Genomic DNA, 25,912 nt, shown 5'->3' with positions numbered 1-25,912 from the left:
ATCATCTTGTCCACGTACTCCAAGAGCAGTCTGCAGTGAGTCTGGACTCGACTAGCATCGAATGACGTGGCTGTTTCTGTGTCAAGAAGACCTACCCTCACGCTGGGACACGTCGGCTCCAGCCGTCCGCCCTGGGGTGACCTCAAGGGAGCCGTGTCGCCACACGCCTGGCCCCTGCCCCGCTCTTGGGTAAGCAGGGAGCCCAGATGCCGGCCGCCCCTCGAAGATTTACTGCTCTGTTCCCACCACCGTCTCCAGCCACCTCCAGTCTCTCAGCCGGTAATGCATTTTCTACATCCGTACAAGATTTATTCGAGGGGGGGAGGTTTATTCAGCACATTCAGGCCAACAGAGAGGACGGCTCCTCCTCGAGCTCCGAGCGCGTTTGCCGTTAGAAGCCTGGATGGGCGGCTCGGGTACTGGGCGGTGGCGCAGGGTGGGGTGACGTGGGGACACGTTCACGCGGCCACGACGCTGCTCTGCCGTCCCGAGGGGACGGGCCGGCGTGCGGGCACCCAGGTGGATTTAATTACGCACGGGCCCGGCGTCAGCTGGCCTGCCGAGCACAGGGACACCTGTGTGGAAGGACGCAGAAGTCCATGGACCGTGTTATCTGTATTCTGTGTAAATACAGGAGCTGAGCTTGCAGGCTGAGTGCACGTGCCGCCACCACTGCGCAAGTCCTTACCTGTGCACCTGGCGGCCGTACGACCCACCGTCGACCAGATCATCCTGCCTCTGTCCAAACCTCTCCCACAGCTCCTAGTCTGAAATCGCATCTCCCAAATCCCACCTCGAAGGCCTTCCACGGTCCAGCCCTGCCCTCCAAGCTGAGCTCGGCCCCGTCGCGTTGCCCTGCACGTGCTGCTCTGGTCCCACGGCACCACCTGTCGCTCTCAGGGCCCCCTGAGGCCCTGTGACCACCCCGGGGTCTCAGTCTCCCCGGCTGCTGTAACAAGACACCCCAGACGGCGGCTAGTCAACAGCACTGATTTCTCACAGGCTGGAGGCTGGATGTCCAAGGTCAAGGCCCCGGCAGATTCTGCGTCTGGTGAGGACCCGCGTCCTGGTTCACAGCCAGCGTCTCCTGAGTATCCTCACGTGAGGATGGGGCGGGGGGCTCCAGGGCTCCCTTCTCATAAAGTCACTGACCCCAGCACGGGGCCCAACCCCCAGGGCCTCACCACCCGCAGAGGCCCGGTGTAGGTTGGGGGTCAGCGCAGGGATTTGGGGGCCCGGCCTTCAGCTTGGAGCCCCGTCCCTGCCCGTCTCGCTTTCTTCGGCGCACTCAGCCCGTCCGAGGTTTTCCTGACTGTCCCGTCTCCCACGGATGCGGGCTGCACAGAGAGCTGCTGCCTGTTTATCGCCAACCCCCGGGACTCTGTACGTGAGACCACACAACACACGTTGGGGAAAGTAAGAGGCAGTGAACACCGTGCTTGTGGGGCATGTGAATGAGAATGAGCCGTGTTGCCACACATTTCAGTTCAGTCATTCATTCAACAGACTCTCCGGGGCACCCACCAGACGCTCCAGCCGACGGTGGGGACTTGCGGCAGGCCCAGCTCCCACTGAGCTCACGGACAGGGACACGACCGGACGTGAAATCACGCGAGGCTCTGGATGCCGGCCCGAGACGTGGTTGCACAGGGGCTCCTGGGCTGCGGGCACAGCGGGTGCAGAAGGACACTGGGCACTGCCTGACCCTCACGTGTGCGCGTCCACTCGCCGGGGTCTGAGCGCCAAGCAGGAGGACTGTGGTCCTGATGAAACACGTTCTGACCCCCAGGATTCCTCTCCGGCCTCTGCGCAGTCGGCCGGGCTGACACAGCCAAAGGGCACCGACAGGGCCGGGTGAGGGCTACTAGGCTGAGGTTCGGGCCGCCTGTCACCGGGCCTGGCTTCAGCAGGGGTCACTCTCGCCCTGTCCAGACACTCTGCAGTCCCACCCCGTCACGGGCCGTGCTGGGCAGTGCCTCGGCCTCCTTCACAGACGGGACCCCAGACCCCAAGGACCAGTCCCTCAGGGGCCTCTGCCCCTCCCACCCCTGCAGCCAGACAGGCGACCTGCCCTGCTCCAGCCGTGACCCAGCCGGGGCCCCTCCCCCTCCCCCCATGCAGAGTCCACTCAAGTCCCACCCCCTGCACCCGATACGCACTTCGAGGCTCTGGGGACTGGAGGGAGGCCGGATGAGAACCCTGTGGCCCGGGGGGCCCAGAACATCCCTCCCGAAGCCCACCTGGCCCACCCGCTCTGAGCGCCACTCAGCTGACAAGCTCTCGCCACCCCCATGGTGGTGTGTCTCTCCCGACGGGTTGCTGGTTTCTCCAGGGCGAGAACCTGCCTTATATTTTTTTTCCACCTTCCAAGTCCTGGCACACAGACCCTCCCTCAACTCATATAGACTGATTACGTTTCTCTCGGCCTTTTCTTACTGAGACTAATGCTTTAAACAAGTGGCATGAATCTTGCGTTTCATACCAGACAACCAGGCTCAGCTTTTTGGATATAACAGCTCTCATCAAAACAGAAGCTTTGGGCTTCCCTGGTGGCGCAGTGGCTAAGAATCCGCCTGCCAATGCAGGGGACGCGGGTTCGAGCCCTGGTCCGGGAAGATCCCACATGCCGCGGAGCAACTAAGCCCGTGCGCCACAGCTACTGAGCCTGCGCTCTAGAGCCCGCGAGCCACAACTCCTGAAGCCCGCGCGCCTAGAGCCAGTGCTCTGCAACTAAAGAAGCCACCGCGATGAGAAGCCCTTGCACCGCAACGAAGAGCAGCCCCCGCTCGCCACAACTAGAGAAAGCCCGCGCGCAGCAATGAAGACCCAACGCAGCCAAAAATAAATAAATAAAATTTTAAAAATTGTTAAAAAAAAAAAAAAAAGCTTTTCACTAGGCTCGCATTTGGCCTTAATGATAAAAGGCTAAGCTGAAGCCAAATTCATGGATTTGCTGCTAAATCGCTCTTCCTGGCTGCCTGGACCTGAACTAGACTTGACAGGCATAAAGGAGTCAGCTCAGTTCTGAACCCCATGACGAGATGCTAAGCAGGAGAAGCAAGCAGACGAAGAACACGGACTACAAAACGCTATTTGGGTAAAGGCTGTGGACACACAGCCGGCAGCCCGTCTCCCATCAACCTCCTCTTTCCACGTGACTTCCACACTGAGAGAGGCCTCTGTCCTCCCCTCGAAACAGGGTGGATTTGTGACCGACAGATCACGCGGAAGTGACGCTACACGGCGACGGTTAGATAACGAAGTGCGTTTCCACCTTGGTCTCCCGGTACACCTGCCCTCGGAACCCAGCCACCATCGCCCGGAGAGGGACGGAGGTCACCCACCTCCAGCGGACGGCAGCGCCAACTCGCCACACGTGATGAAGCCATGCGAAGTGGACCCTCTGGGCCGTCCCGTCCCCGCGCAGGTGTCAGAGTCTCAGCAAGGCAGTCACTGCTGTCGCCGGAGCCACGGAATCAGGGCGGTTTGTTACCTGGCATCTCCCCAGTATTAGCAGGTCCTCTGCTGTAACTGATACCAAGGCCAGCCCGCCACGCTCCGTGGGCGGTCACAGGGACAGGACCGGAGGGGACGCTCCAGCGGGGACTGTGCCTTACCCAGGATGCTTTCCGTCCATCCGCACATTCTTGTGAAGGAAGAGAGCATGGGTATATTATTTGTGTTGTTTTTAAAATATGGAAAAAAACTGACGAAACATTCATTCTGTGAAAATGGATGTTTGTTATATTTCCCTGCTATTTTAATTTTCTAAATTTCTTTTAATATGGTAGCCGGTGAAGACTGATTCTGTGACCGCGTGAATCCGGATTTAGGGTCCGTGACTGGGAGGCAGAGACTGTTCCTCCCGACGTGTCTGCACCCCTTCTCCCCTCTTTCCTTCCGTTCTGAGGCTCCCCAGACCCGCCTCGTCACGGCATCGCCATCTCCGGCGTCCTCTCTGCCCGAGCCCCTCTCTCCTGAGCCGCCACCTGCACCGTCCCCCAGCCCGCTCCCCGCTCTCCCCAGGCTCTCTCCTGCCCGGCCCGGGCCCCACCTCCTCCGTGCGCACGCGCTCAAGCGCATCCCATCCATGAATTCACACGCGCGCCCACGCACGCCCCGCCCATCTGCACGCTAACCCGACCCCTGGCGCCGGCGGCCTGGCGGCCTCCGAAGTAGTAGTTCTCCTCTGACCTCAGCTGCCCGTTACCCCGTCCTTGCTGTGGCGCAGCACCCGTCTCCTGCCCTCCTGCACCCTGCCCCCCTCGGCCTGTCCTCCTGGGGCTGACACCTACACCCCTTCTCCTTCCCTCCCTGCCCCGCTCCCGAGATGCCCCAACAGTGAAGACCCCGCGCCCCCTCCCGCACCCCTCCCGCACCCCCTTCCGCGTCCCCTCCCGCGTCCCCTCCCGCGCCCCCTCCCACGCCCCCTCCCACATCCGATGGCCAGAGCCAAGCTCTTCCCCACCCCTCAAGTCGCGTCCACCTTCCCCCTCCGTTTCTGGCTCAGCTCTCGGCATCGCCTGGTCCGGGGCTCGGGGCTCATCTCCGGCCTTCTCCCCTCTCCCGCTACCAGGTCTGGGGCATTATTCTCCTAATCAGCCCCCAGTGCAGGCACACCCCCAGAGGCCCAGGCCCTCACCGCTCCTCACCTGGATCCCATTACCGCCACACCCCCCACCCCGTCTCCCTGCCGCTCGCCTTTAACCAGGAAGCACGTCTCTGCCAGAGAAAACTTTCTAACACGCACATCTGGGCCCACCTCACCCGTCATCATCCTCGATGGGTAACACCCAACTCCCAGCCCTCACGTCGCCTCCTGCAAGCTTGCGTGCAGCTCACGCCTCCCTGCTTTCTCTTGCGGGGCTCCCTCCGCCCAGGACGCCCCGATTCCTCAGGTGACCCCTACTCCTCCTTCAAGGTCAGCTCCAGTCAGAGTGTCCTCAGCACGACCTGAACCTCGTCTCACGCCGTTGCCCAGGATACGGGCTCCTGAGAGCAGCGCGGTGGCCCTTTTTCCCGTGTCTCAGAATCCAGCATGAACATATGGGGCTCCATACATTTTGGCTAAATACAGAGCTTCCTAAAATCAAACCTGAAAATCCAGAGGATTCTGATTAATGTGGGCCGTCGTGTGACTGTTGCTGAAACACGAGAGCAGAACACATGGCTCCGCCCCTTGGACACTCGGCGCTGGGGACGTACCTCTGGGGTCAACGAACCTGCGGAGCCAGTGGCGACGAGGTGTCACTGCTGGAACCGAGGGGTGCGTCCCGTGGGGGCGTACCCAAATCCCGCACCCCAGTCTCAGCCCTGCCCACGTCAGACACGCCTGGTGCCGTCCACCAAGTGATCCTGAGGATGGACGAGCCACAGGGGCAGGTGGACGGAGGGGCGGCATCCAGGGCTGTGTGCCCGCTGGGGGCCCCAGGCTGCAGGGCGCTCTGAGGGGCAGGAGGAGAGCCCTCGCAAAGGTAGCGTTTCACGGCGCTCCTGTGCCACAAGGCCAGGGCCACGGCCACGCCGTCCAGCCGGTGCCTGGGGACCGCATCCCACATACACGTCCCTGGCCACACACGCACACACGTGCCCCTGGCCATGGCCGAGCATCGGGCCCGACTTCCCTTGTTGCCACCCACCCACTGGCCTGACTCCAAGGCCATGGACCCTCCCTCAGGCCCTGCGGCCCCGGGGAGTTAGAGGAAGGGCCCTGGGGCGGGAGCCAGAGATGTGCCCACCCTCCACAGGGGGACCCCACGGTCCACCCGGGACGTCGAGTGGAGGCCCCACCGAGAGCCCATCAGCCTCCAGGGCTTCAGACCAGACCACAGGACCTTGGCCACGAGGGCAAAGCCGGGGTAGGGTCCCCAGAGCAGGATGGGCCCTCCCCAGAGCGGGGGCAGGGATGCCACCCTGACCTCGGGTATGGACGGCAGGCCTCAGGTGGCTGATTGGGGGACTGCTTCCGTCCAGCGGTGGGCAACGTGAGGGCTGAGCTACGCCCCATCTCCTAGCACTGCCTGACGTGGAGTGGGAAGTGGGGTCCTTGGTGCCGAGCTCTCTGGAGGGCAGCTGTGAGCCTGGCTGAAGAGTCACATCTCAGATGGTGCCCTCGTCAGTGGCCCATCGACCAGCCAACCAGGGGCCTTCTGGGTGCAGCATCCCTGACGCGGCAGGGGCTGCAGCCGGGGGGCCCCTCAGGCTCTGACACCACCCCCTGGCTCTCTGGGCCCCCATCCCATCTCCCCACTGAGACGGCCCCCGTTCAGGGCAGGAACCACTTCCCGCTGCATCAGCCCGGCCGCTCGCACAGAGCTGGCGCACAGTAGGTGACAAGCAGGGCGTGCTGGCTACCTGGGGGCACGCACAGGGAGGGCAGGAGGAGCAGAAGCTGCCCTGTGGCCTGACTCCGGCTGCCCCACCCTTCCCGGCCCAAACAGGCTCCCAGAGAGGCACCACCAACTCGGGAGACTGGGCGCAAGTACAGAAAGTCAAACAGTGGGACACACAGCCACAGGGGTCACGGCAGAAGAGGGTGAGCTGCTAAAGGACGCAAACAGACAGGAAGGGCCGAGGGAGCTGTGTCAGCGTTAGAAAAGGCTTCAAGGAGAAGCGGGCTTTCGTCTGAGCCTTGAAGGTGGGGCGGGGATGTGCAAACCCAAAACGGCTCCTAGTGAGCGACGGCCCAGAAGTGGGAAAGCCTGCGGGGGGCGGGTCTGGGTGGCCTCAGCGGACCCCCACGGTTCAACGGGGGGCAGGTGGGGGGGAAGACCGGCGAGCAGGGACCAGCCCACACACAGGACAGGCAGGAACCTGACCCAGCAGGCGAGGGCAGGAACCAGGGAAAACTCAAGTAACCAGGCAGATCCTGGCCTCCGGACTTCCCAGCCCTTCCGCCTCAGGAAGAAAAGCACACGTGAAGGATCACAGCCCCCGCCTTCAGGAGACGTAGGGACGCCGTCCACGAATCAGTAAGGAAAAGACAGGTGACCCCGTAGCGAAACGAGGAGAAGACTTGGGGGGGCAAGAGGCACTCCAAGGAAGGCCAGCAAGTGCGTGGAAAGGGGCTCCACCGCTCAGTCACCAGCAAATCAAAGGAGAGACCACACACACCCACCCGAAGACGGCTGAATCGAAGACACCAAGGGTTGGCAAGAATGCGGGACAGGAGGAAAAACTGGCAAGAGTATTCGGGGAAAATGCATAACCGCCCATGAAACACAAGACGCACACAGCCGGGTCGCAGCAAGAGGAAGGCATTTATCAAAAGCATAGCAAGCGCTTTGAGCGTGGGGCGGGGCCCAGGCTCAGGACCCACGCAGCCAGAAAAGGCCTTGGCCAGCGGGGCCTGGGCGGGGCCTCTGCTTAGCGCCTGCGCGGAAGGGGAGCCGCAGCACGCGGAAAGGAGGGCCTCTGCAGTGGGGGCTCCCGAGCGTGAAGGACCACGTGTTCCAGCAGAATGTGCTTCCTTTAGAACTGCCGAACAGACTTTTACAAGAGTAAGTACTGATGATAATACTGAAACAAATTTATCAACGTTTATGAAGGCGATGAGAGAGCCATCATCTATTAGATGAGAAAATGAGTCACCATAATAATGATGAATGAAAATACTGCTCATTACAAAGTCAAGGGAGCTACCCTGTGAAACTGGGATATCATTCGGCAGTGTTGAGTTTTCCCTTCTAAATTCAGGTTATAGGTTGTTACAAGATACTGAGGGACTCCCCTGGTGGCGCAGTGGTTAAGAATCCGCCTGCCAATGCAGGGGACACAGGTTCGAGCCCTGGTCCGGGAAGATCCCACATGCCGCAGATGCAACCAAGCCCGTGAGCCCACACGCCACAACTACTGAAGCCCAGGCACCTAGAGCCCGTGCTCCGCAACAACAGAAGCCACCGCGATGAGAAGCCCACGCACCGCAACTAGAGAAAGCCCGTGCACAGCACCGAAGACCCAACGCAGCCAAAGACAAATAAATAATAAATAAATAAATGTTTTTTAAAAACATAGAAAGCAGGTTAATGACAGCACCAGACTGGAAACTACCTAAAGGTCATCAACAGTAGACAGACGGGTAAGTGGAGGTGCATGGTCACGACGAAACACGACTCTGCCGTGTGAAGAAATAAACCGGATGACGGGCAGCGAGACCGTGAATGTCGCAGGCGAAGCTCTGCGTGAAAGAAGACCGTCACAGGTGAGGGCGTTGGGGGCCGCGTTATTCCAGATCAAAACCAGGCAGAACTAGTCGATGGTGCCAGAGTGAGGCTGGGGAGATGCCCGGAATCCCTGCCCACCGTGGGGCGCCGGGGATGCTCTGTCCCCTGGTCTGTGCAGGTGGCGCAGGCGTGTTCCGTTTGTGACCCAACCGGGCTGGCAGTCTGTGCGCTCTCCTGGACTGATGTTGTAGGTCAGGCAAATGTCTCTCAAAGGAGAGCACGTGCAGAAGCTTGTCCGGGGCACCTTCTCTCCGGCGTCCCCCGGCCCTGGACGTACGGCCCCTCCTGAGCGTCACACGTTTCTTCACACGTGTGGCAGAGCCTCCAACTCCCTCTCCAGCTCCCAGCATCTTAGCTGGACCCCTCCCTCCAGCCCTGACACCCTCCAGGAAAGAGCACTTGGTTGGGGGGGGGTGACCTGCCGCGTTAACGCAGCAGTGGGCTGGGGGCTGGGGGCGGTGCCCAGGGGCCCAGCCTGCACAGGAGGAACACAGAGCCCTGGCGCCATCGGCTCCTGGGATCCCACCCTCTCCCAGCAAACCGCCTGTCCAGGAAGTAACTGTGGGACAAACAGCACTTTTACCTCCTAAAGCGTGAAGTAAACGAGAATAGAGCCGTTTCTGCTCACCTGGTGGCATCACTCACTCTCTGGGCAAAGTGTGTCTAGAGGTTATGAGAGGTGGGGCTGGGGGTACGTGTTGAGAGAGACTGATCTCACTAGTGACCCCCTCCACCCCAGACCCCCATCCTCACCGCCGCTGCTCACGCCAACAGGAAGTCCACTAGCGATTAATCCACCAGCGACGCGGGGAGTCACCAGCGCCCACCTATCCAGGTCCAGGCATTCAGCACCCCATGCTTCCATACTCCCAATGCCGCCATCATTCTGGAAATTCGAGGCCCAGGTCCCCCGGTGTCTCTGCCCCCGAGGGCCCTCTGGAATCAGCCTTTCTTAAACATCCACAGTCTTTCCCATGTACTTCACCCCACTGCCCCACCTCACCCGCAGGCAGGGATGCCACGTGAGGGAGAGAGGAAAGTTCGGGGAAACGTACCCTTGGAAGCTGGTGTCTGGGTGAGGGGCCTGCGTTTCTCCTTTTTAATGCTCTGTTGCAAAATGCACCAGGTGTTTTATTTCAGTCCACACTGAAGCACATTCCAGGGCAAATTTCCTATCGCCTGTCACAGCTCAGGGGAAAAATGAACGCACGTTTCCCAGCTCCACCACCTAGGGAAACAGGCTCATGGCAGAAAGCATGCTCCCTGCAGGTCAGGTGAGGGAATGAGGTCATCGGGAAACAGTCTCACGGGGTCCGAGGCGAGTGCCGGGTGCCCCTGGGGCCGGAGAGAGGACCAGCTCGGGGGACGTGGCCGTGGTCCCCGTTAGCACGTGCTCCCCGGGTCCTCGCTTCTCGCCCTCCTGCTTCAGCCTGGCTTCTCCTTGTCACCCCACCTCCCATGCTAACCTCGGACAGACAGGGTCTCAGGGAAAACAGACAACTTCTCTCCTTCTCGAGGGTGGAGTCCCTGCCACCTGGGTCTCCAACGGCCAAAGAAAGAGGAGCCAAGGTCTGGGGCAGGGGCTCCCCACTACCAGGTCCCCCACGAGGCCGAGGACAAGTTACCCTGAAACCCATTCCCGACACTCTGCCGGGCGGGGCAGGCGGAGGCCCACCAGCCCTGACCGCCGGCCCTGGCCCTCCGCTCGCACACCCCCCAGCCACTCCCCGGCCCCGCACGCGGCCCAGCTGCGCCCCCAGCCCCTGCAGTCTTCGTTCCGTGACCCCCTCCGGCTCTCCTTCAGGACGCCTTCCTGACTTCCTTGGGCAGAACTGACAGCCCCTCCTTTCACCACTTTACCGTAGGAGTTCATCTCAACACACCGTCCTGACGTGGCGCGGGGCAGGGACCGTGTCTGACACCTCCACACACGCAGCGCCTGGCAGTGCCTGCCCCCTGCCGAGTCCCCACTAAAACGTCGGCCACACGAATGAGCGAGGCTGGCAAGGACCCCGCCCGCCGGCTGCGTGTCCTCGAGAAGGTCCCCGGCCCCCGCAGTCCCGCACGTGCCGGGTGTGAGATGCCGCCCCGTCACGCCCTCCTGCCTGGAGCAGAGAGGAGCTCAGAGTGCGGCCCCGCTGGGCGGCTTGTGGGCCTGCAGCTGGACTGGGGGCTGAGTGACTGGTGGGCAGAGAAGGGGGCTGTGAGGGGGGCCCCCCACCGGACACTGGAGAGAGAGCCTGAGGGTGGTGACATCCCGGCCTGCCTGCACAGACAGGAAGGGCTCACCTCTGAGAAACAGCCTCGCTGGCTTGTTTTTAAAGAATAGCTCCTCTTCCATGCCATTAATTCTTCCCTTTGGGAACCTGAGACATCAAAGCTATGCTTTCTTCCCACTCCCGTGCCTTCCTATTTGCCAAGTCCTTTGCACCAGACACTGAACTGAAGCTGAAATAAGGAGAACGGCCGTCTCTTCAGCCATCACAACCCTGAGGGCACATTCACGGAGGGGGGACAGCGCCCCAGACGGCCGCCGGTCAGTCAGTGCCCCTCCTGCTGCGGCAGAGGCTGGGACAACAGAGATGCCATCGTGGGCAAGAGCTCGTGGCCACAGCCTCTGGTCCCCGTCACCCCTCGGACCCCGGGCTGGACTTCAGGGCACAACACCAACGTGCGTCCACCCCCCCCCCCCCACCTGCATCGTGAACTCCGGCCACGCTGCTGTGAGTCTCGGTCGCCCCGTCTGTAAAGTGGGCTGATGCACTGCCTGCACCCTCCTCCTCCACCCCTGGCACCAGCGAGGAGGACCCTGTCACTAAAACACTCTGCCCACCCTGACGGAGGACACAGGCACAAGCAGGGCACAGTCCTGGGAGACCTTCTACTGGACGGCGCCCAGGTAGCAAGGGCAGACGTGCGTCAGGCTGGCAATGAGAGAGCTACCGAGGGATCTGGCTCTGCACCCAAATCCCCAATCACATGTTCCTCTCTGCCGAGCAAGCATCACTCACGGTCTCCCCTGCCCGCCACGTTACAGGAGAGCTTGCGGGGGGTGGGGGAAGTGCAGACCCAGGCGGCTGCAACAGGGGGCGCGGGCTGGAGCCCGGGAAAAACTTCTCGACCACGGAAGGAGCTTGCAGGACATGGAAACAGATGGCCAGAGGAACCGGCCCATCTCTCAGAGTATTTCAGAACTGGCGAGTGTGGGCCGAGTTAGTCTTTGCGCCTGAAGCAGTGTCCGCAGGCAGCCCTCGCCCGCCTCCGGCAGCGATGGGAGAGCCGGGACAGCGCGACGCAGGGAAGATCAAACGGGGAGTCAGGGTGTGCAGGCCCTGGTTGTGGCCTGCAACTCCGTGGAGGGTTAAACGCTCATGGGAGCAGCTCCAAGGGGGCCGACCCCACACCGACAGAGCGGGGGGCCGTGGAGGCTCCGCCGGGGAAGGCTGTCCCTCATCCCCACCATGGAGCCAGGCCCCGCGCAAATCCTGGCCCAGGCTCCTCCCTAAACACGGTCTCTGCTGTACTGTGCACCCTGCAGAGCTGATCAGCAGCGGCGGGGCGGGGGGCGGGGGGAGGAGGCTGGTGCCGACCCCTGAGCACACACCCCGAGCACAGCAGACTCTGCCCGACACACACACACACACACACACACACACACACACACACACGCACACACACACACACACACACACATTCCCATCCTCCCATCCCCCACAGGGACCAGCCAGCCTTCTCAGTCGCTGTGGCTGTAATTCTATCCCGGGATCCCAATGACATCATTTACTACCCACCAGCCATATGACCTTAGGCAAATCACTTAAATCCTCTGAGTGTCCTTCCTCATCTGTAGAGAAGGCCATTCTCCAGGACTGTCCACCCTCAGTGTCCCACTGCCTCGCAGACACCCCAGGGGCTGCCTGCCTGCCCCCTGCCCCGCTGCCCGCCAGTTCACTGACATTCCAAACACTGGGCAGCAGAGACACCCCACAAAGCAGGCAAGTCCTGTCCCCAGAATTAAGGACTCTGGGCCCTGCCCCTCCCCCGCAAAGTTCACCCTGAGAAGGCTGCCCCACCGGCCCCCTTGCACAAAACCCCGTTCCCCCCGTGGAAGAACCCCCCACCCCAGGGCTCTGAGAGTCAGGGAAAGCCAGGAGTCCCACACGTCCCAGGAGGGCAGCGGGAAACATCTGATTACCCCAGCCTGCTCCAGCCCCGCTCAGTCTTTCATACAGGAGCAGTGGTCCATCAGTCACCATCAATTATTCATCCATGTCAGGGCCAGAGCCAGGCACGCAGCCCGGGAGCCGCTGGAGCGGGTCCCACCGCCACCCTACCTCCACTCCCCCAAAGGCAGTCGATCACCTCTCCCATCCCGCCCCCCCCCGCCCCGCCCACCCGGGGTCTCACGAGCGCCCACCTCTGGAACGTGTACACGATAGTCAGATGGCTATCACCCCGCTGAACACATGGCCAGCACGTCACAGGCCAAGCTAAGGCCGGCACACAGGAGCCTCACAGCAAGGATTTCCAAGAACCAAGAAGCAGAGAGACCTGCTCTCTGTCAAGGTTGACAGGCATGTCTAGTGGCAGAGGTGCCTGCACAAAAGGTCCCAGGCTCCGTGTCCCCAGAAAGACGCCCACTGCCAGCCCAGCCCCGGCCCCATCCTGAAGGTCTCCTTTCCGCAAGGAGAGGTCACAGGATCCTGGACTCCAAAAGTCAAAGAGGAGGGACTTCCCTGCTGGTCCAGTGGTTGGGACTGCGCCTTCCAATGCAGGGGGTGCGGGTTCGATCCCTGGTCGGTGGAGGAGGGGGTGGTGCTGAGATCCCACATGCCTCGTGGCCAAAAACCGAAACATAAAACAGAAGCGATATTGTAACAGACTCAATAAAGACTTTAAAAATGGTCCACATCAAAAAAAAGATCTTTAAAAAATAAATAAAATAAAAGTCAAAAAGGACAGGCCCTCAGGACCGAGCCAGCAGTGCTGCAAGGCCCTCCAACAGCGCAACCACTGAACCCACCCGCGGACAAGGCCCTCCCGTCAGCATTCGCCCAGTAAACATTTACTCGGCATCTTCCAAGGGCCAGGCGCCAAACACGACACTAGTTTACACCCAGCACAGCGCAAGTCCTTGCTGACCGCCTTCCTAAGAGTGGGTCATGGTCAGTCTTTGTGGATCAGCTGCTGTTCACTGGCCCAGCAGGAGATGAGACGGGGAATCAGTTCTCCTTTGGACCAGAGCCTGGAGCTCGCAGCAGTGAGGCCGAGGCGCCCAGCTTGCTCCCCCAGGGCCCCCGCCCACAAGAACACTGTACCCATGCGTGCACCCAGCTGTCTTCTCTGCCAGGATCTGCCTCACTGTCCCTGCCCTGCCCTACTCCCGGACCTGGTTCTGCCCACAGGTAAGGAAGGCAGCCGTCCACCCGGTGTTATGAATGGCACGAGGAAGCACTGCCCCAAATACAGCCCGGGGGGCGCAGGGGAGGGGAGGCCTGGGTGGCAGGGACACCAAGGAGGCACTGGCATATCTGAGCGGAGTTTGCAGGGAAAGGCACCAAAGGGGAGACAGCAGGTAACCGGACTATTGCGTGGATTCTCCCTTTTGTTAGGCGAGTCCTGGAGGGTCCTAGTGACCCCATGAGGAGGGTGGCACCTGGGCTGCCTGCCTCTCATGACTCAAGGGATGACAGTTACACCTTCTGCCCTGGCCATGTGCACTAGACAGGGACACGGGAGGGCGTGGATTATCCATTTTGGAAGGTATGTGGTGGTCCAGGTGGAGCTGTGGGTGGGGAAGGAGAGAAAGGGAAGGAACAGAGGCGGAAGAGACCTCCTCCACCTTCAGGGCATCCTGAGCTCTGGAAGCAGAGGAATGAGCCTGTTCAGATGAATCGAGAGGCCGGAAAGCAGCGCTGCCCAGCTACAGGGCCCTTAGAGCTCTGGAGAGCCGCCAGCCCCTGCCCACCTGCCCCGGCAGCTGGTCCCGCCCCCTCCTACCCGGCCACGCCCCACCCCGTCTGCAGGCGGCCCCCAGCTCAGCCCTCACGCCCGCTCTGACCCACCAGTCTCGAATCCTGGTGCAGCCCCCGCTCCAGGGAGGCCCACCCCAGCCTCGCTTCCTGCTGGGTCCCCGCAAAAGCCTGCCCCTCCCACCAGCCCAGGCTGGTGTCCGCACGAGAGGAGTGGGCAGTGAGGCGTCAGGATAAGGGCCAGAGGGACCGAGTCGCTGACACTGGGAGGCCGCAGCCGGATTCCAGGGCCTGAGGTCGTGTGTCGTGTGTCCCTAACGCCCACAAGCTAACCGTCCCAACCCAGGCCACGCGCGTGAAACTGCTCCTGAAGGCCTCCTGCTAAAGGAGTCCCAGACACGGGCTCACGGCAGAGGTGCTTGGAGCCCGTGCCCCCATCTTATCGTAAGAAGTGGGACCCAGGGGGAAAAGGCGGCTCGGCCACGGTCTCAAAGGGAGGGAACAGTATCCACCACACTGGTTGTCCCCTCGCCCCCGCCTCTGTCTCCCCCGAAGGTTAGGACGCAGCCGGGACCCTCCATCAACTGAGGCGCGCGGGGCTCTGTCCGTGGTGCTGAACCGCCGCCGCCCCGCGCCGCGCGGGCCTTGGCATTGCGGGCGCCGGGGGCGGGTCCATCCTTCTGCAAGGAGGGGGGATAAACAGGCAGATGTCCCAGAGCATGGGAACGGGGAAGCGCAGCACTCCAACACCCACCTCTGCTCGTCACCTGAACTGGGCGTGCGCACCTGAGCGGAGATGCTGAGATATGGTCCGTTCAGAGAAGTTAAAAGTGAGAAAACAGGACTGATCTGGTGAGTCCCAGGGTTCCCAAGGGGAAACTTTCAAAGAAGGAATTCACAAGAGAAATGTGGAGGATATGCAACAGGAGAACCTTTCAAGGGTGTGGGGGGATTCTGAAGGGTCCTGCCAAGAAGCTGGAGGTCAGGTGTCAGGATCTTTCAATGTCACACGTCCAAAGTCCAGAACCGTGACCGTGACCCTTCTGGGGTGCGGTCCTTGAAGTCTAGTGGGCAGAGTGTCAAAACATTAATGCACTGTCCACCCGTCCTCTGTTGGTGGCAAAGTAACTTCAGATTAGGTTTATGTGTTTCTAGCATAAACCCTGAGACTCGTTGGGAACATTTGGAACAACATCAGGGTTGTGTTGAAAAGAAGGGGCTGAGTCTATCCTGAGCCCCAGCCTGGAGTCCTTGCTGAAAAACCGAGAAGCTGTATTCCTCAGGGACCTGGTTCTCCACTGTCCCTTCACTACTGAGGTTGAGTGATGGTGGCCTGTTGCAGGGCAAACATTCCGCATGTGTGAATGGACCACATACAAAAGAGCCGTTTCATGCACAGCCTCCTGGATTTAAATGGGCAGAACAGGTGGTGGGAGCATCTGCGAGTTCTCCTGCAGGTTTGACTCTCACAACTGAAGTCTCCTGATACTGAGTCCACACACAGACACACACACACACAGACACACACACACCCACGCACACCACCCCTTACCCTGGAGATAGCGTCACGGCACGGATGAAGGGGGCTTTCACCCTGCTAAGCCCCTCTCACCCAACGCTGTTCTCCCCACACACACACTGAGATGCACCCACTGAACACGGTGACACCGGCACGTAGCTCTCCCCACACAGACCCTAGGAGGGAGGCAGTTGTGGTGGTCAGTCTACCCTCTCCTGAACCTACCCTGGCCCAGACTCTCCTCTGGGAGGGAGGACTCACCACCTGCTCGGTCTTCTGTCACAATGTCTAACAACATTTATTGTTCAGAAACTCCTCTTGCATCCACTTGAAATACTTCACACTTTAGGTTAATCCTATTGCCTTTCTGACATCGTGAATCATTTTTAAAGATGTGGAGAGTCTCCCTCGTTGGAAGTGGGGCACGGACCCCCCCGACCCACATACACACGGAGAACCTGTGGCCACGGGTAACGACAACAAAAAAGTCCAAGGACACAAAGGCCCCTCGAGAGCGCATCTGATCCTCCCATTTCCAGGGACAGCACTGCCCCAGGGTCCCCTGAGGAGAAGCCCTGGAGGAGCCTATCTCCCACCCTTGTTTCTGGGTCTGAAACGTGAAACACCCTGGCCTCCCTTAACCCCCAAGCCCAGCCCCCCCCCACCCCAGCAATCACATCACCAGCAACTAATACACTTCTCAGAAGCCATATTTCTATTACAGCAGGACAAGAGAGCAAAGGTGTGATTGGGCTCCATGTGACTGAGTGTGACAACTGCACAGTTAGCCATATGTGTCATCAAGAGACAAGAACTAGGGACAGTTCATGCTCAAAAACTCATTTCCAAGAGGACCTGACACCTCCCCCCATCTTTTGTTTACTGTCCTGCCTCCTCAGACTGTAAGGGCCGCGAGGGCAGGGACCCGTAGGCTCTGTTCCAGCAGAGTGCCTGCTCGTGGGTGGAATGAACGAGTGAGTGGGAGGCTGGAGGGGCTGCAGGCCTGGCCAGGGACACACAGGGAGGGGCTGTGAGGCCGGGGGCCCTGCTTCTCTACCAGCTCCAACACTGAGGACGGAGGACAGGCAACGTCGTGACTTTCCTTCCCTGGAGAACTCAAGCACAGAAAGGATGCTTGACACTGGGGGCTGGTTTGAGAGGCCCCTGCTGCAGGCGAGGCTTCAAGCTGCTGGAAGGAGGGAATGAGTCTACACGCTTTTGTACGTGCCTTTCCCCCCTCATCCTTCCCCAAACACCTCTGTCACCGGGGCAGGGCGCCAGGTCCTGACGCAGACACATCATCTCACCCACCCCGCACCAAGCCCCTGCAGCCCCTGAGCGACGCCCTCCAGGAGGAGCTGCAGCCTGGACATACGGCCTCAGGGTCAATTTCGTCCTCAATTTCCAAAGGATGTGAGAGAGAGGAACCCGTGCCCACGGGCAGGCTGCCAGCCGTGTGTGCACAGCAGGTGTGCCTTGAGTGTTTGTGTGAAATCGTGGCTCCTTCCTACCCTGAGCCACATGCCCGGAAGTGCCGCAAACCCCAGACAAGAAGGAACTGCTCTCTGGAAAGGGGGCCGCTTCGGATCTCTCTCGTTCATTAAGGGCCAGAGCCCAGGGCCCCAGAACCGAGAGTCCTGGGAGTCCCAACCCGCCCTAGGGAGGCCCTGCCATCCTCTGAGCACCTCCAGTCACTCTTGAGTTCTCTGCCCACTAGTGCCAGCCCAGGGCCCACCGTCAGCTCCTGGGTACAAGGAGGATGAGTCGGAGGGGAGGAGAACTGGAGAGCAAAGAACTCCCGCTGCAGCTGGAAGACCCCACGGGACACGGCCAGGGTCTGAACGCCCACCACCCTCCTCAGGAAAGGACCAACTACTCCAGTGACCCTTCTCATCCGGGGCTGGCGGAACCCATCTTTTCCTGTCTTGGTCTTTCCCCACTCCTGGACTACGGCGGGTGCAGCCCAGGATGGCTCAGTCGGAAGCAGCCACGTGCCAGCGCGTCACTCACCTGGTGTGGCCGCGAAGAGCAGGACGTGGGGCCCCACACGGCCCAGTGCGCGGGTGCAGACACCTACCCTTGCCCGAGGCAGCCCTTCCAGCAGCCTCCAGGCCTCCCCGCCCTCTGCTCACCCTCCCGGGATGATCTGACCCCAGCCTCTCAGAGCCAGAGCCCGGAAGCCGTGGAACAGACAGCAAGACTTCCTGTCCTTCCCACCCCGGAGACCACGGCGCTGGATCTGCCTTCCCATACCCCCCTGCACCCCCGCTCGCCACCTACCCCTGGGGGGAGCCTGGGGACGCCTCCCAGCCTCTGCAGGGGGGGGACCTGGCTTCTGTCACCGTGACCCCTGGGCGCCCCTGCTGCTCCTCCAGCGGGAGCCCTGCTTGGCTGAGGGTGGGCCCGGGTCTCCCCAGGAAGCCTCAGACCTCAGGGCGGCTGCCGACCGCGGGCTGGGCCCTGTCCCCTCCCTGCCCCCAGCAGCACCCAGGTCCCAGCATCAAAAAGCTAATCCAATCTTAGCTGTGCTCCTCTCACAGGGCCAGGATGGATCTGTGCTCCCTCCCTGCAGGGCCAGGGCAGCCTCATTAAAGGGATGCCTTTTCCTCCCCGTGGGAGAGTCACACTGGGAGAGCCAGCCCTGTCCCCTCTCGTCACTTAACCCCGCGCTTTCTGCTCACAGCGAGCCGGCCACACCTCCACCTTCCTTGGGTCCTGGTGGTGGGGCTGGGCGTCAGCCCCCAGCCCTCCTTCCTGGGAGCCCAAGCACTCGGCCCCCAGGTTCTTGTTTACCCTCCCTGCACCCCTCCCTCCAGGTGCGTACAGGGAACCCAAGGGCCTGGCCTCTGACCTCTGACCCCATCACTGGGCCTGAGGTGGGCTCACGTCAGTGGGCACAAGGGACCACAGCTGACAGTGAAGGGGGAGCCAGGCAGCCCCAGGAGGACAGAGATGCAGGACGGTGTGCTGGCTTTTGTGCAAACACACACAGGAGGTCACAAAGGTCACAAAGGGCTTCATTTTTGCAAACAGCAGGAAAGTTGCTCCCTTGGTCACTTTCCAAAAGAAGGACACGCCCGAGACTCGGGGCCATCAGTTCAGACCAGAGTCAAGGTCAGGAGGAGACACTCCACGCACACCTTCCCGCCCTCGGGGAGGGTCCTTGCAGTCCAAGGCTGACCTGGGGATGTCACCTCTGCTCCGGGAGGGGACAGACAGGCAGCCCCACGGGCCCCAGGCCACACACGCGTGCCCACCCCACCTGGGGCCGACAGCACAGCATCTGCGCTTCAGAGGAGCCCGAACCTAGGAGCGGGCGTGAGGAAGGGGCTACAAGGAGAAAGCGGAAGACAGGGGCTGAGAGCTGAAGGTGCAAGGCAGCCCCTCTCGCTCGCACACCCGCCGCAGTCGGTGCCAAGTCTGCTCTTTCTCCACACCGAGCAGGAAGCTGGGTGCAGGGCCATCTGCCCCCCGCCTCCCCAGCGACCAGCTGCCGCTGTCACCCCCCTGCCCCTGCCGGGCAGCCTGAGCTAAAGGGCATGCAGGAGCCTGGGGTGTGCTTCCGTGACTTGGCCTCCGTCCCCCTGCCTCTGCTGGGCTGTGGGGAGGGTTAAGTGCCTCCGGCCCCCCATCCTCAGTCTCAGAGCCCCTCCCACTCCTCCATTCATCTCTGCTCCCATCCCCCTAGCGCCAGGCTCACAGTTACAGCCGCTATCCTCGGTACTAAGTGCGTGGCATGGGTGAATTATGCTCTAATTGCAATATTCCCTAAGTGCTAAATTCCAGGGCCACGGCATCAGCCAGTTATGGGAAGCCCTTCTAGGGCGCTCCGTGGGCTGAGGACGCCCTGTCCCACTCAGAGGCGCCTGGTCCCCACAAAGACCTCAGGGGAGCCTCCCCATGCCCGGCCACGGTCCTAGCCCGGTCCCGGGGTGCCCAGCGATGGGGTTCAGGCTTCCCAGCTTCTTGGTGGAGGGCACAGAGGGCTCCACAGTCAGAGGAAACCCGGCCTTGGGGGGCAGCTGTCCTGGGCCAGGAGCGCCTGGAGGCCCAGCCCCCAGGTGCCACGCCCTGCCCCGCGGAGGCGCTCCCACGCTGCTCCCTTCTGCGCTGGCACCTTTTAGGAGTAGGTCTTAGCCCATCTGCACTGGGAGTGGAAGGAAGGGAGCAAAGCAGAGCCTGTGGGTGGCTCTAGCCACCCTCGCCGGCCAGGCCGGGAGCAGGGCTGTGAGTTCCTCGAGGATCCTGCCTTCTCAAGCCCGCACGTGAAGGACGAGCAGTCAGACACCAACTAGATCCCATTTCCCTCTGCTTTCCAAGGAGCCCCTCTCTATCCAGTCGGTCCCCACGGCCCCCAACATGCATGCGCACACACGTATGCGTGCACACACGTGTATACACACACGTGTACACAGGCCTATGTCCTGCTGCTGCTGGGAGGCAGAGGAAGCCTGCAATTAGAGAATTTGGACCTTGCGGAGGCTTCTGGTGCCAAGGCAGCATCCCACTCAGACGAGGCTACTGAGGCCGGGGCCCCACCGTCTCTCTGGCGCACCCACCACGGCTCCCCCCGCCCCCTTCAGGGCAGGCGCTCCTGAGGTTGCCCAAGCCCCATGGCAAGTCCCACGAAAACCCAGCACCAGCAAAGGAGGCCGACTCAACTTTGCCAAGGGGGCACCCCCTCATCTGGTAAACATCTGTTGCTCGTGCTCAGAGTATGAATGGCCTCATCCCTGAGGACCCATGAGCGTGTTTGTCGAGGGCTCCACAGGCGGAGTTGGTGGGAAGGGGCAGGGAGGGGAGGAGAGCCCCCAGGACGCCCCTCGGTGGTGTGAGATTCTGAACAAGTCAGATAACTTCCCTGGGCCTTTGCCTCCTCATGGTGAAACGGGACAGGGATGGCTGTTCTGAGGACCGCAGTGACGAGAGATGCAAAGGCTTCGTCACAGGGGATGGACTGAGGGAGAGGAGGGCTTGATGAAGCAGCGGGTCGGCACCCAGCTCCGTGTCCCCCCGGCCACGCCGGCCACTGTGGCTCTGCCCACGGTGAACGCTGAGCTCCAAGGCCCCAGACAAGTAGCCAGAGATGAGTCTGTCCTGACTTCAAAACGGCAGTCAGGCTCCTTCTTCTCCTTTTGCCCGACCCCCAATCTGGGGGCTGCCCAGTAGCACCAAACCCTCTGAGGTTCAGTAACCATTATAATGGCCCCGGCAACTCGTACCCCACCTTCCTAAGCGGCCAGGTCTGGAAGGGACCTAGCATCCAACCTCCGGACCCTGGTGTTTGGTCAGAAGGTCCCACGGCCAGATAGGTGAGGAACTCTGGTGGTGAGTATCCGGAGAGGGGGCTTTCAGGACACCTCTGCGTCCCATGCGTTTGGGGATCCTCCTTGGTGTGTAACTTTGGACCCCTGGCTGAAGTTCAGACGTCTTTCGGGGAGGGCCTGGTGGCCAGGGGCTCCCTGCAGTCCGGACTCACAATGACTGGCCAGGATCCAAATCTACCCATCACTCTGGCCACTACCCTGAACTCTCAGTTGCAGGGATGAAAATGAAGAATTCTGGGACACATTCTTCCCCAAAATTAAGCTTTGGTAAGACACGGCTGGGGAGGCATAAATAGCTACCTGCAAGTCAGATGGATGAAACGCTGGAAGAGCGCCCAAGGAAGCTATAGCTGCTCCTTCCCTTGAGTTTTTAAGAAAAGCCAAGGGGGAAGTGCCCAGTCCAGCTGCGGAACCCAGAAGGAGCCATCTAAGCGCTAGGAGGCAACACAATAATGATAAAAGCGCTTCCACGGTGCTCCCAGCGCTGTGCACTGCTCCAAGCACGTTCCTGGAATTAATTCATTGAATCCTCACCAAGAACCTGTGTCACACGTGTGAGTTTTATCTCCATTTTACTGATGGGGAGACTGAGAAACAGAGTTTGGTTAACTTGCCCACAGTCGGGGTGAGTGGCAGAGCCCGAGGGAACCCAGGCGATCTGGCTCCAGTCACCACCCGGCCTCAAATAAACATCCACTGTGACACTCCTCCAGGAAGCCCCGTAGCTCCGCGCGGGCTTCCTCCTCACTGAGAGCGCAGGACTGGACCCCAGCTCCTCTGACCGAGTGGATGATGGATATCAACCCGCTGTCTGTGCAGTGATTGTTCACGTGGAGAATTTAGAATTTTATCTGTCCAGCGGGCTATGTTAACAGTTACCAGTTACTGTGGAGTGAGTGTTACCAACTCTGTTTTATGGATGGAGCTCACCAGACCTGGTCAGGTTAGCCCATTATGTGCTCTCCAAGCATCCTGTACGTGCGCCTAACACCTGTCACAGCCGTGATTAATTACCTATGTAATTATCTGTTTAATTGTGTTACTCACTAGACCGTAAGTGCCATGAAGACAGGAAGCAGGTCTGTTTCGTTCCCACTGAATCTCCATTGCCTAGCATAGCCCCTGGCAGATAGCTGACTCTCAGAAACTAACGGCTGAGTGATGCTCAGAGCACCTAAGTAACTTGCCTCGGGCCCCAAGGAACGCAAAATCCAAAATGCCAGGGATTCCATCTGCTGTGCTCACCGTGGCATCCACAGTGACTAGAACAGAGCCTGGCACATAGCAGGGCTCACCAACAAGCACTTGTTGAATTCATAAAGTCACACTCTGTAATTAGTGGCCAGGAGATTTGAACCCAGGCCTGCAGGGCTCCCAGCCTCTATGCTTCGCTGCCTCCTATGTCAACCACACCGCCCCCGTACTGAGTGAGCACCTGCTACTATTCCTTCTGGCTGCCATTCCGGTTCTGAAAGAGTGTCCCCATCACCCTGGACCCTGTGTTGTCCGGCTCAAGAAAAGTGAGCCCAGCTTCAGCTAGAACCTACATCATGAAAGTCCAACTACCCAACCGCAGCGCCAGGTGAAACAGTCCCTCCTCATCTACAGCCTTGGACCACCCGTGAGGACGCTCTGTCCAGGGAGGGGGCGGCGAGTCCCACTGTCCCAGCCCAGGAGCCCCAGCCTCCTCCCCCCCCCATCCCCACCGTCCCCACACCCGCTCCCAGCCCACACACCTGCTGCCCTCTACCTGAGGGGACCCAGCTGAGCGCCCAGCGGGAGACAGAGGGGCCAGTAGAGGTCGCACTTGCCTGGGGCTGGGGAATATTGATTGGCTTGGAGAGGACAGGGAAGAGGCTTCTGCAGGTCTCTGCTGTGCCAGGGACAGCCCTGTGGCATCTGCCTGGAAGCCGCCTGAGGGTGAAAGGGAGGATGCCCTCCGGCTGCAGTACAAAGTCAGGAGAGCCTGGCCCAGCTCCAGAAAGGGTCTCCCTGCCCCTGCCAGGTCTGCAACTAGGGGCGCGCTTTGCCCAGGGATAAAACCAACACCAGTTATGAGATGAAGCCAGTTGCAAGCTCTTCTGTAGGGAAAGGGCAATGTTTACAAACACTAACACCTTTCTCTTTCCCTGGTCCTGATCGGTGGGTATCAAGTCCCAAAGCTGAAAAAATGAAAATTGTATTTGCATAATCCCCCCCACCTAAAAACTGTTGCCTGGAAAAAAGTCCTGGACTGTGGAACAAAACAGACTCTCAGTACAGCAGGCTGGGCTCTACTTCCCGGGGAAGGAGGGCCCGGTCCACGTGAGGCTAGAAGTGGAACGCTTACCTCTGCGTCAGCTCCTCCTTGGACAAGGCAGGGAGGGGAGGGGGCGAACCTCAAGCCCAAGAGGTGCCCAGAAAAAGCCGGGCCCCCCAGGGTCATCTGTCCAAGAGCCAGCAGGGCAGGGGAAGTTCACCCGCAGCGCGGAGCCTGGGGTGAGGACCCAGGTAGCACTGGTCATTCCCTGGGGCCGTGGAGAGGAGAAGGGCTGGGGCCAGGTTCTCTGGGCCAGGCTGCAGCGTGCCGGGCCAGGACCCCTGGCGCTGACTCACCCCCAGAGCCCAGACACAGGCCGCAGCTTGCAGTGCCTGCCAGGCCGCTGCTCACCAGGACGCCAGGCACGTCCCACTGCATCAGAGCTGCCCTGCCCCTCCCACCGGCCCCTGTGCCTGGGTTGCAGGGGCACTGGGCACGGCTCTTTGGCTTCTCTGGTGGTAACAGAGATGCTTCTAGCAGCCTGGAGACTGGACTTGTCGGACCTAAGCAGGGGGAGATGACTTGGGAGGATTAAGGCTGCCCTGTTCTTACGGTCACACCCTCTGATGAAGTGCCCAGGTTATGGGGAGCTGGATGGGTGGGTCGAGGACCATCTATTATACATGGGAGCCTCCCCCCAGGGCCGAAGCAGGGGTGGGGTGGGGGGAGGGGGGAGGGGGCCCCCCAGCTCTCCAGGTCAGACCCTAGCCCACCCTCCCGTCTTTCTGGGTAGCCCTGGATCCTAAGGACTTCCTGGGCCTTGAGCCCACCCCACTCCAATCTGGGCAGCCCTCTCTCCCCACTGCAGTGTCCCCTTCTGGGCCGCCGCCTCCTCTGTCCTTGTGCCGCTTTCTCTCGGCCACCACAGGAGAAAGCAGCAGTGAGTACTTAATCCTCTACCCTAACAGCGGCGGGGGGAGGATGCTGCAGAGGGGAGAGATGGGGCTTTGGCGGCCCCCCTCACACACACACACCATGGGCTGGGGGTGTCCTGGAGGCACCTGTGGAATGTGGGAATGAAAAGGGGGAAGGAGAAACGATAAATCACCTATCTTTTTAGTTAAAAAATAAGCACCCGGTGTCCTGAGACGGGGAGGGAATAGAGGCAGGGGAAGGGGGAACCCCAAGCGGGAGAGTAAATGAAGGAGCCCAGGAGGCGGGTGGGTCTGGGCGCCCAGCGGGGGCGGAGGGCTGCCGTGGGACGGGACGTCCTAGGTCTGCTGAGTCATGAGATTTGGAGGAGGTGAGGGGCGCCTCCATCCCTTTCGCGGCCCTTGTCCCAGCTCCTCCGGACCCTCACTTCCAGACAATTCCCGTACTTTGCCTCCTCGCCTTCTCCCCATCCAGGGTCTCCGCCTCCCGGAGCTCTAGGACGCTCCCCGCCCGCCCCCCTCCCCCACGACGGCGGGGCCGGCGGTCCCCGAATCTTGAGGCGGGGGCAAGAGAACCTCCGTTGGAGACCGCTCAGGCGGCAGGGGTGGGCGAGACGCGAGTGAGGGTGTCCCGGAGACGCGGGAAGGGCGGGGGGCGCAGAGGCCGGGGGTTCAAGGGACGTCGGCCGCCCCTTTGCCCTGCAGCTCGCCCCGGGGTGCCCAGGGCAGAAACCTGCCCCCTCCTCCCGCCCCAAACCGGCAGCGCAGCCGACTGCTCGCCGCTCGGGTCCAGCTCCCCAAACGAAGCTTCATCCGGACGCGTGCAAACTCCCCCCAAAGGACGGGGCGGGCGCCAGGCCCCCTTGGCCTCAAAGTTCCCCGACCCCACCCACCGACGGGAGCAGACCCCACCCGAGGCCCCTCGCCTCAGTAGCAGAAACTTCGGAGGCGGAGGCCGGTGCCCCCCACGGCGCGGGGGTACGACTCACCGGGGTGGCCAGCCAGGAGAGACCCGGATCCCCGAAGTGAGGCGCGGCGGGCTGCAGACGACGGCCGAGGGGGCGTCCGCTCCCGGCCCGGAGTCCCGCTGCGCCCCGGCCCCAACTCGGCCCGAGTGTCTTTGCCGCAAGACTTGCTGAGCTTGCAGCCTGCGCCGCTGCCAGGGAGGCGCGCGACCCGTGGTGCGCGCTGCAGTGCGGGGAGGAGGCTGGGGGCGGGGTCGGAGGAGGGGGCGGGGTCCCAGAGGAGGGGGAAGGGAAGGGGAGGAGGGAGAGGGGACCAGGAGGAGGGGGCGGGGTCCGGGGAGGAGGTGGAGACCTGACAGGAGGGGGCGGAGCCCGGGAGGAGGGGCAGACCTGACAGGAGGGGGAGGAGTCCGGGAGGAGGGGCGGAGTCCGGGAGGAGGGGCGGAGGACGAGGAGGAGCGGGGCGGTCTGGAGGAGGTGCAGGGGCGGGCCTGCTCTGAGCAGACCCGGGTACCCCTTCGCGCAGTCCCTCTGAGCCCGCCCCCTCCCCACTTCCTGCTCAAGGTCACGGCTGCTGCTCAGGGTCAGGGAGAGTCGAACCGGAACCGGGTCTCGTAGTCCCCGCCCGAGATGGGCTGTCTCCGTAGGGCCAGCTCCTTCGCCCCAGCCTCCCCAGCCCACTGCAGCTCGAGGCTCCATTATTGGCCTCAGGAGCCCCGTAGCCATTTGGGATCTC

The 25,912-nt window shown here is 61.4% G+C and overlaps 1 protein-coding gene across 1 annotated transcript in view; it reads right to left on the bottom strand.

Annotated features, from left to right (window-relative positions):
- Nucleotides 1–25,649, bottom strand: part of SYT2 (synaptotagmin 2) — a 137,122-nt gene extending 111,473 nt beyond the window's left edge. The window contains exon 1 of the mRNA XM_033843510.2: nucleotides 25,201–25,649. The gene's annotated coding sequence lies outside the window, so the exon portion shown is untranslated. The remainder of the gene's footprint in view (nucleotides 1–25,200) is intronic.
- Between the last annotated feature and the right edge of the window lie 263 nt (nucleotides 25,650–25,912).

This window comes from Tursiops truncatus, chromosome 1, assembly GCF_011762595.2.
Source record: "Tursiops truncatus isolate mTurTru1 chromosome 1, mTurTru1.mat.Y, whole genome shotgun sequence".
NCBI classification, from domain to species: domain Eukaryota; kingdom Metazoa; phylum Chordata; class Mammalia; order Artiodactyla; family Delphinidae; genus Tursiops; species Tursiops truncatus.
The sequence above is the reverse complement of the archived record's forward strand: the minus strand, read 5'-3'. Positions and strand labels throughout refer to the sequence as shown.